Source organism: Mauremys mutica, chromosome 8 (assembly GCF_020497125.1).
Source record: "Mauremys mutica isolate MM-2020 ecotype Southern chromosome 8, ASM2049712v1, whole genome shotgun sequence".
NCBI lineage: Eukaryota > Metazoa > Chordata > Testudines > Geoemydidae > Mauremys > Mauremys mutica.
Genome location: NC_059079.1, coordinates 52,783,932 through 52,795,046, shown reverse-complemented (window position 1 = coordinate 52,795,046; position 11,115 = coordinate 52,783,932). Strand labels below are relative to the sequence as shown.

General features: G+C 43.2%; 1 protein-coding gene across 2 annotated transcripts in view; it reads left to right on the top strand.

Annotated features, from left to right (window-relative positions):
* Positions 1-1,961: 1,961 nt before the first annotated feature.
* PLA2G4A (phospholipase A2 group IVA) overlaps positions 1,962-11,115 on the top strand; it is a 140,672-nt gene continuing 131,518 nt past the window's right edge. Inside the window, exon 1 of one of the 2 annotated variants that reach the window (XM_045026143.1) lies at positions 1,962-2,053. The gene's annotated coding sequence lies outside the window, so the exon portion shown is untranslated. Of the gene's footprint in view, positions 2,054-8,847; positions 9,016-11,115 lie in introns of those variants that run through there. The other variant, XM_045026142.1, reaches the window with a different exon arrangement.

The following is an 11,115-nucleotide window of genomic DNA, read 5'->3' as shown; positions in this document are numbered from 1 at the left end:
AGTTGAGGCTGCTCTAATGTCGGGCCGCTTGCAACAGTCCCCTGTCCCTGGAGTGATGTAGAACCAGCTACCCTGACTTTCCACAATAGGAAACCCGAGCAGGCCACTTGGGCCATCTTTAAGGTTGGTTTCTACTGCCAGAGTAGAGCAAAAAAGAAATACAGGGGTTAACTCATGTTCCTTTCAAGATAGGACAGGTCATACTGGGTCTGGGATGTTAGCCAGAAATGAGTTTAGTCACCCAGTGTAGTGAAAGTCTTTTTCACATGAAAATGCTTTTTTACATTATTTTGAAACCACAGGACGTTTGAAAGAGTATAGTAATGAACTACTTGTAAAGGGGTGGAGGGTCAGCTCATTTCATAGACTGAGGAGAAAGGAAGGTTTGCAAAAGCACTTCTAGGTGAGAGACTCAGGGCCTGATTTTCCAAGCACATACATAAGTGAGCAACTTCCCTTATTCAAATCTCTCATGTGCCAGTTGTGTTTTCACTATATCTTTGGCTTCTTACACACTCCAGGCCCAATCCACGCAAAGAACTAAGGAAACTGTCAGGACTGTCTCTTGTACTTTTAAGTGTCTCCCATGATACATCAGTTAACAGTGGCTACAAATCTTGTAAATAAACATAAGAAGCTATGCTGAGGAAGGTTTATGTCCTTTGTAGATCTATAGCACCTTTCATTCAAATATAGGGCTCTCAGAATGTGCAAGCATAAATGCATAGATGGAAGCCGGGGGCGACTATTGGAAATATGGTCTATAGTCTATCCATCTGCCTATTATCATAGTGCTTTATGTCCACAGAGGACAGGCAGTATCTAGCATCAAAACCATGAAATACCAGGCTGACCACATATTGCAGACATTCAATTTCAATTCCAAGAGCCTCAACATTTCTTAACTGCTTGCTTGCCTCTTCTAACTCCATTTCTGGTCTGAATTATATGAGTTATACATAACTATAACAGCTAGAGCCAGGAACGTATTAGCTGTACTAAATTTAGCTGTCACAGACAATGGGCACCGCTGGCAGTTTGTTTATGGGTCACTGAATCATTTCTCACTTTAAGTAAATAGAAAGAGACTAAAGAGGATGGTATTGTTTGTTGGGAATTCCAAAGCAGGCAAGCTGGCAACTGAGAATCTCAGCGGCTAAACTGCCCTTTCAATAATCAGTGTTTTTCTTATATTTTGATTTATATCTACAAAAGTGATAGGTTGGAGTGGCCCAATGCTTCTATTCTTGTTCTGTTTCTAGCTGCATTGCAAATATGGCACTGGGGGATAAGAGAGGGAGACAATGGAGTAGGGATATCTCATGAAATTACTATTGTTCAGGGGTTTCCTTTGACTTTAGTAGCTGCAGCAGTATTCGTGTTTGCTGCCAAGTGTATAAACTAGGGGCAAATTATGTATTTTTACCTATGGTTGGAAATCATAGTGAGAGTCTCTGAGGTGGAAAGAGGTAGGAATCCAGGCCCACTGCTGCAGAGAGAGGACATATCACATCCCTGCCTACCATGAGCGCCTCTCATTGGTTGGACAGATGGTTGCTGTTCGTCAGAGTCCATGGTGCTCAAAGGAAGCAGTGCACAGAGAAGTGCTCTGATAGTACCCATATGTGGTCATGTCCCTGGCCTATGGCCTTGATCTTGTTATTTTGTAGTACAGTAGTAATCTGAGGCACCACTCAAGATCAGGGCCCTATTGTGTGAAGTAAAAGACAGTCCATTCCCAAAAGTGTTATATCCTTGGGGGCAACAGTTTTAGGAAGAAATCACTGGAGACACAGAGAGCTGTAAACCTTGAAGCAGCCATTTATTGCCACACACAGAACTAACCAACAGCCAGCCAAAACTGGCTGGGCTATCCCCTAATAATCTAACTCAGTTGCCTTAGCAACACAAGATTCTATTACCACAACAACCAAATACACAACAAAAAGCTCTTACAATCTAGCTAAAGACAACACCAAATGTGGGTGTAGCACACAACAGAAGGGATTGAAGGAGGGAGTCAAGTGTAACAGCACTAGGAACATGTGGTTGTGTAAGACTAGCTCCATTCTTCATTTGAAGGTTTCACCAGACCTGCTGCACCTCAGGCTCTTCTGTTTGTGATTCTTCTGGCTCTCAGGGCTGCATCCATAATCTCATGCCATTCAGTGTGTCTATGTCTGTCAGTTCATCAAGTGCCATGGCTGACATGGCCACAATCATGAAAAAGCCATCAAACAGATGGGAGGAAGAATAGAAAAAGATGGGTTTCTCCAAGACAGACTGCTAGGATAAGGGCAGTTTTTGAATACTGGAGTCCCACTTCTCCCAGAATTCAGAAAAATCCTAATGGGGACTGCAGGAAGCAGCAGCCAGCACATCCCTCGGCTCACACTGCTTCTCGCAGCCCCCATTGTCTTGGAATGGTGAACCGTGGCCAGTGGGAGCTGCGATCAGCTGAACCTGCGGATGCTGCAGGTAAACAAGCCGTCCCAGCCCAACTGCACTAGATCATGTCCTTCATTCAAAACAAACCCCCTAAATGATAGATGTCTATTTTTTAAATGGTGAGAAAAGCCATATGTATGCGAGAGAGAGATTGGGAAAGGGGGAAGTAGCCAACAGGAAATGTCAGGCTTTTCAATTTTCCCTTGTTGGAGGAGGTGACTGACACACTGGCTGAGAGGAACAAGCTGGAAACTAGAACTCTGAGGCACAAGCAAGAAGCAAAATTTAGGCCCTGAAGTAGTACTGTAAATTAAGCACATATGTAACTTTGAGCATGTGAGTCAATTCCTTATATACTTGCTAAGGCTGTTCTGGGCCTCCCTTGGTAGATACAGCCTCCTTCAGGGATGATACCCCTCCTTCAGGGCCCCTGGCATGAGGGATGTTGCCAGGGAGCAAGGGGTCTCTTGGTTTGGCAACACGTGCAACTTGTTCAAACCAGAGAATCTGGGCCACATTAAAAAACAAACAAACAAAAAACACCCCCAAAACAAACACAAAATCCAGGGCTCCTAAGGAAGAAGGCAATGCCTATAGATGATAAAGAGATAAAGAACCTCCTGAGACCTCTGCACACCCCCAAACTTTTTATCCCATTCCAGCCTCCCATCTCACACTTTAATCTTTCCATCATCAAACCCAGCAATCCACCCCACCCTTGGAAAGTCAAGGAAAAGAGAAAAAGCATGTCATGAAATTGAGTTCTGGGCTGCCACACTCAGGAGAGAAAAAAAGTTCCAAACCAAAGTGGGGCTGGAAGCTGGTGCTCCTCAGATGACCGCCAATGAGTTGGTAATACATAAAGAGACCCAATCTTTCACATAACCAGCAATACAAATCATTTAGGGCTTTGCAGGTCAAAACAAAACACTCAGAAATCAACCTGTAACCAGCATCCCCCTTTCTGTAAGAAATGCTACTTAACAAACAGTCTGACTCATTATGAATCCGCTGCATCTTCTGATGGATCTGAAGGTTTGATACCAAGAAGAGTAATTGCAGGTGATTAAGATAGGGATAACCCTGGTGATGTCTGCATCCCAAAGTAAGAAATGCAACGTGTTCTGCCAAGTGCAGATGATAAGAGGTGCTTTTGACAACTGCTGCTACTTGGGAATGCGGCTGGAGGTGGGGATTTAACTGGACCGCTGTAGGCTATGCAATTTATATCTAAATAGTGTGTGGGCCTCAGTAGAGGTGATTCTAAAGAGGTGCAGTGTTGGGTTTGTGTCTGTTTTTTATTCTGTATGATCTATAAAAAGGACTGAAAGGGTTTGGTTTTTTTGTTCTGATGCTTTTTTCCTGGAAAAAGAGCTGTATTTTTACCTTGGGAATATCAGGTCTGTCAAGTCTTGTTTCCTCATGGAGACCAGAGATTTAGATTAGGAGCTCGGTCAACCCTTAACTGAATGGCTCTGTGTGTGTGTGTGTTAAAGATTGAAACACAAAGAGTGCTCTTTTCTTCCATCTCTTTGTTTAGACATTTGTGTTAAACAAGAGAAACCAAACCCAAAGGCCTCTAAACAATCTGAAATGTATCCCTTCCTCACACAATCAGGTTCCTTTCCTTGGATAAGCAGTTAGATGTCCTGACTTTTCCAGTGGTCCATTCCGGATATTTGGAGCCTTAAAGTGAGACATTTAAGTGACCTGTGTTATGTTTAGCAGCTCCTCATAGTCCTCCCCACTAGCAGGACTGCTGCTGCAGGCTCTGGGAGGCCATTCTTCTCAGCTCTCAGAGAGAGCAACTACAATAGTACAGCCAGTATCATCACCAAAGTTTGTGCCTGCTGGGACAATTTCCATCTTTGTCAATACTGTCACCTCACCTCCATGGCTAAAAACATGAGTCTCTATGGCTTGAACTAAAAGAGCTAAGCTCCCAAACCTGGAGCTGTAACAGCCCCATATCCTCTATGTGGATTGGGCACAAAACAGGACTCACAGCATATACCGTCCATTGGGTTATACTGGCACCACCAGTTAACCTACAGGAAGTAGCACCCAGCCATCAGCACTGGCATCACTAGGTGGCAGTAGTGGGGATCAGCTGGTGGCAGCATGAGCTTAGGAGGCAAGGAGTGTGGGGAATGAGCTCTGTACTGGGGTATGGGGGTATAATGGGCGTCCTTTGTCATTTTGATAGTCTGGTCACTTTAGCTTGCTGTTTATCCTGACCTAAATCTATTGGCTCTTCAGTCTTGTAGGAGAAGTAAGGCAGAAAAGACCTGACATTTCTAATACATTAAAAAGAAAAAAACATTCATAACAGAAATAAAACCCTCTCAGACTTTTTGTGCATCACAAAGCAGCAAAGACAGGTGACAACTGATATTTCCCCCCTACTTAGATGCAGCACTTTAGAGAAGGGCTGGGTTATTCCTGTGGGGGGACCAAGATCTGGGCGTTGTGGCTGAAAACCAGGACAGGCAGCACTGGTGAATCCTAAGAACTACCTTGTTTATTGATTTATAACTTTGTTTTGGTGTTTACTGACTATAAAGCTGCATGGAAGAAATATAGCCAGAAATGGTACTAAGTTTGTGTTCTGAGTAAATCTGAATCCCCAGACAGGGTGTTGTGTTTAGACTGCTGAGTTCTCTGTTTCTGTCTCTGCCTGGCTCTTAGCTCTGCCATGTCAATCTTAGGCCAGGTCTACATTACAGGCCTATATCAGTATAACAACATCACCCAGAGGTATGAAAAATCCATAGTGACATATTTATACTCACCTAACCCCTTGTGTAGACAGTGCTATGCTGCCGGCATAGCAGCATCTTCACTAAAGAGCTGCAGCACTGTCCATGAAGACAAGCTTTTAGGCACAGATCGGGGTGGGGGGAAAAGTAGACCCACTCAAGAGCAACCCCATCAAACACCATCTGAGGTCTATGGATGTGCCCAAAACACCTTCTCCCCTGTGTTATTGAAGGAGCTCACCAGCCAAAACCACCATCACCTGCTGCCGAAAATTACATAGAAGGAGGCAAAGGGACCCAAACCATACCTGGTGCTGGAGCTGTCCTGCTGCAATTTTCTTTATAATATCCCTCAAGGATGGGAAGATAGGACATGGGGCAATGAACAGAGAGGCCATCCATGTCAAGTGACTGTTTCTGAGTGAAGGCCTAAGATGTGTTCTTTAAAGAGAAGCTATTATACCTTTCCCTTCTTCAAGGAGCACGAACAATCATTTAATCCTACAGGCTGTCTCCCTCCAGGTGGGACATAAAGCTAATTCAAAGATAGCTGCCCGAGTTCCCTTGCACCGCTATCATATCACAGACACCTGGGGATATGCGAGACTGGGGAAAACTTGGTTGTGATAGGGAGGTGGTGGCTAATTTGCTGCATGTTGTTTAATAATGTTGTTGCTAATTTTGTACGTTTCTGTGCACCTCAGATGGAGAATGTGGGTGCATTTTTTTATTTTTGGCTTATGAAAATGTACCCTTCAGTTTCCTGTGCTTAGTGGGGTCATATTTTTTATTCACCAATACTAAGACCCTCTTTTTGTTATCCTCACCCCTTTGGGACCAGGTTTTCAAAGGAGTTCAGCTCTTATTTAGGCATCTAAATAAGGGCCAGCAGCTCCCATATCAAAGTCTTGGCTCGATTTTTGAAAAAGCTCAACATCCACCAGGGTGAGCACTCTTAAAAGCCTGGCTCTTTGTTTTGGTGCCTAAATAGGAGCTGAGCTCTTGAGAATCTGGCCTCAGTTGTGGGTGTTTAGCCCATCTGAAAACTCTGAGGGCTAGAAATGATGCCTGTAGAGGCACTACTATACCACCTGGGAGTGCTCCAGACAATACGAGGTTTTGAGGGCCGTGATACTGCAAAAATAAATATATTTTTAACACCTCCTTAAAGATATAACTATGACCTGAATTATAAACCAAGTAGGGAGCCAGTGGAGTTATAGGAGATTGCTGTGGTTTACTTAATAAGACCCCATTGTAATGCATACATGCCAAGGGAAAGCTGACAATGGGAAACTGACTGTGTAAAACAGTAATAATTTTCATATGTAAATAAGCATAGGAGCTTTGTGTTTGCTTCGAAACTCGAGCTTTAAGCAAATACTCCTTTTTGAAAGTAATAAATGCTCTAGTGTAGTATCTCAAAAAACCCAGAGACTTTCCTGTTATCTGATCACATCTCCTTATTTGTCTCTCTTTAATTAGGCCACATGGATAAAAGACATCACATAAATGTCACTTCATTTAATGTGACTGATTTCAAGAGCTGTCTTTTCCAATTGTGTTGCCGGTAGCCATGAGAGTCTGGAGGCAGTCCTCAAAGTCTGAGAAATCTTGTGAGTGCTTGATCCAAGGCCAAAGCCTGTGGCTAGGCTGTGGGTCAGAAAATTTAGGTCCCTGCATGAACACTGGCAAACAGTGAAATACTTAAGGATGCTGTGTGAATTTGGAGAAACTTATACTGAAAATTGAAGGGACATTGCCCATAGGTGCTTATGTTGCTTACCTGTTCTTGAAAACTATACTGTAAATTACTAAAAATTTCACTCTTTGGGGCCAAGGGCCATTTTTGTTTTGTTGGTACAGTGCCTAGCACAATGGGGTCCTGGTCCATGACTAGGGCTGATAGGTGCTACGGTAATACAAATAATAATAAAAATAGGATACTTATTTTGAAATGTGTCCCCACACAGACTTGCCACAAAGTAACAAAAGGTCTGATTTAAAACAAATTAGTTATTTTAATGCAAGTTTATGTGTAAATAAGATCCCTGTGCTATGCAATTCCAATCTATTGTAGTCCTAGGGTAGCTGTCATTGTGGTACCTTAGCAGTTACTAAATTCTCACCCTAACATTACATCCTCTTGTGGAAAAGTCATACTAATATTTGATAGACAATTGTGTCCCTGATAAAGAATTCCATAGGTCAGATTTAAAACAAACAACCACCAAAACAAAAAAACAAACAAACCTTCAACAAGCCTGCAGAGAAATTGTTTTCTAGTAAATTCTCTAAAGTTTTAAAAATAACATTTGCACAGAAACTCTTGTTTTCCTTGAGTTCTACAGAATAATTATTTAATATAGATCAGGGGTGGGCAAACTTTTTGGGCCAAGGGCCATATCTGGGTGGGGAAATTGTATGCAGAGTAGGAGGTTGGGGTGTGGGAGGGAGTGCGAGGTGTGTGTGGGGGTGTGGTGTGCAGGAAGGGGCTCAGGGCAAGGGATTGGGGCAGAGGAGGGGTGCTGGGTGTATGAGGGGCTCAGGGAAGGGGGTTGGGGTGCAGGAGGGGGCTCAGGGCAGGGGTGCGGGAGAGGTGTGGACTGTGGGAGGGGGCTCAGGACAGCGGGTTGGAGTGCAGGAGGGGTGTGGGGTGTGGCAGGGGGCTCAGGGCAGGGGGTTGGGGTGCAGGGTGCAGCAGGGAGCTCAGGGCAGGGGTTGGGGTGCAGGAGGGTGTGGGGTGTACGAAGGGGATCAGGGCAGGGAGTTGGGGTGCAGGAGGGGTTCGGGCTCTGGCCTGGCGCTGCTTACCTAAAGCGGCTCTGGGGTGGCAGCGGCGCGCACCGGGGCCAGGGCAGGCTCCCTGCCTGTCTGGCCTGGCCCCATGCCGCACTGCTCCAGGAAGCGCTGCGGCCCTGGGGGTGAGGGCAGGTTCTGCATGCGCTATCCTTGCCACGCCTCCAGGTACCTCCCCAAAAGCTCCCATTGGCCACGGTTCCCCATTCCCGGCCAATGGGAGTTGTGGGTGGCGGTGCCTGGAGGCAAGGGCAATGCACGGAGCCCTTTGCCCCTCAACCCGGAGAACACAGGGACTCTGTGCTGGCCACTTCTGTGTGGTGCAGGGCCCACAGTGCCACAGGGGGCAAGTCCTGCGGGCCAGATCCAAAGCCCTGACGGGCCGGATCCAGCCCACGGGCCGTAGTTTGCCCACCCGTGATGTAGATGATCTATAAAGATGAACAGTGTTGTGAATGAGTATCTGCAAATTATCACTTGCAAATACTCTTTCCATAAGAAATGAGGCAATATCACCAGAGTTTGAGGCACTCCTTTTGTATTTGACATCATTTCCTTAAGACTGTCTCACCTCAGATCATGCCCATCAATCACCAAAGGTTTTTTTAGCTGTTTGCATATGTATATTAAGAAATTAACACTTGATAATTGTTAAATGTGATAACTCTAATGTCATACTGTTGATCACTAAAATTTGTCCTGGTGCTGAGATATGTCTCTGACTCTCTGTGCTTTCACCCCTTGCATTTTATCTCCATGCAAAGTATCAAACAATGTTCATCAGTATTACTCCAAAGTGCTCTTTGCTTACTTACACCTCAGTACTACCTTAAGACAGAGACAGCTGTAATAGATCAGCTGACACTTCAGCTCCACCCATTTATTACGAATGAAAACTTCTCTATCCAAGCAATGAAAAAAAGGATCCTGCCTAGAAAGCAAGAGAGATGTACAAGCCCAGAGGGGTCTGATGTAGCATTGAAACTGTAAGCAATACAACTAATTCTTGGTCTGTTTTTTTTAATTTTGTTTTAAACTGCTACTTATTTTGTCAGCTTAGCCAGAGGGGGGAGTTAACAGATGTGATGGATCGTTTTTATATAGTTTTAAAGTGTACTTGTTACAACTTGAAACGAGGAAGCAGTACAAGCGATTTTTAATACTAAAAATACTTGTTTTGGCATATTAAAACAAAACTGAACACAGAAAGGAGTGTGTCAGATCATGAGCATGAAGGAAAATTTTTAAAACATGGGGATACTTTAATGTGTTGCCACGTGATCATGTAATCCAGTGGGTTGCTGATCCCACAATTCCTAATCCTTCAGGCTAGGAATAGTCACCTTATCAGAGAAATTTTCTTTTCTATAGTTTGTAGCAGGATGGCTTTATTTTCTTTCTCCTTGCAAATCTTTTATAGGGACCAATTCCAAGAGCAACTACACTATCAGAGAAGGAAACCTAAACTGTGAAAGTTACTGCCGTGCTTTTGAGCCAGGGTGAAAGGTTAAATGTGTATTGATGGAGGAGGCACTAACAATTATTTGTAAATATAGATTTATTTATGTTAATAAAATCTCATCCTATATGTACAGCCTGTGGGGTATCAGTCCCTAAATTGACATGTCTAACACTAACAAGTGCTGGAAAACAAATCACAATGTCTAAACTTTGTGCATGGGGCTGAGTGATTGCTTTGTGGACCTGGGAAAGATGGCAAAAAAAAAATAATCAAAATATATAGAGTGATTTGGGAGCATTTAGAATTGTTCCTAGTTGCAGACATTTAGGAACACCCTCTCCACACCTACTTCCCTCCCCATTTTTTGCTGTGCGTTCCATTCTGCACTGTTTATCTGTGACCCTGACATATTGTGTACCAAACTTGGTTTATTGCTGCTTCTACCTCTTGATAAAACTACTGGTGACCTACAAAAAATGTATATTCTAGGCCAGGCATTCTCAAACTGGGGGTCATGACCCTTCAGGGGGTCACAAGGTTATTATGTGGGGGGTTGCGAGCCATCAGCCTCCACCCTCAAACCCCACTTCTCCTCCATCATTTATGATAGTGTTTAATATTAAAAATGTGTTTTTAATTTATAAGGGGAGGTTGCACTCAGAGACTTGCTGTGTGAAAGGGGTCACCAATGCAAAAGTTTGAGAACCACTATTTTAGGCCATTGTAATGGACCTTTTGATCTCTTACACTGCTATGGATAAAATACTTTAATATTTTACTTTAATCAGAAAAAGAGAGGCATTACTACTTAAGTAAAATTGAGTTTTAACAATCGGAAGGAAAAGGTGAATAATTCTGGAAGGACATTTGCTGTTCTCTTTGGTTTTATCTACAGGGGGAGTTTATTCCAAAATAGCTATTCTTGATCAACTCCCTGTTTGGATTCTGGAATCAGAGTGCCTTATTCTGAAATATCTTAATTTGGAATAAATTTGGAATAAAGCACTTTTATTCCAGAATAAGAGTGTCCACACAGGACACTGATCAGGAATATTTAATGCACTTTAAATTCACACCCTGTCTTAATCTAGATTAATTTCTCTGTGTAGACAAATCCTTATACTCTAGAGTGGTAATCTGTTTTGAGATAGAGAGCGCTTATACAATAAATTTAAATGAAAATGGCATAAATACATAACAATCCTCACAGCAAATCAAAGCAGAAAGCTCTAAGAATGTTAAATAAACTCTCCTGTCCACCATAAAATTTCAAGCCCCGGGGACACAGACTTGTCTGTCAAGGTTGGCCTTGTAGGTCAAAGATGGCTAGATCCGCTCTCTCAGAGAATGACGACTTCACCATTTCTGTGTTCTCTTTTAGGTTTGCTGTAAATTGTTCCCTCCAGCTTACTAACAGTTAAATAATGATTAATGAAACAACCCATTGTGAAATATATAGAGACGTAATGTGCTAAATGGTTAAGCAATAGTTTTCAAACTTCCTGTGGTGGACCTGTTTTCTCTGTGTGCACGTGTGTATGTATGTATGTATATGTGTGTGTGTACACATACACACAGATATAAAAATCTACTAACGTTACTATTGCTGTTGATTTATAATGGTCATCTGTTGATGCACATTAGAGC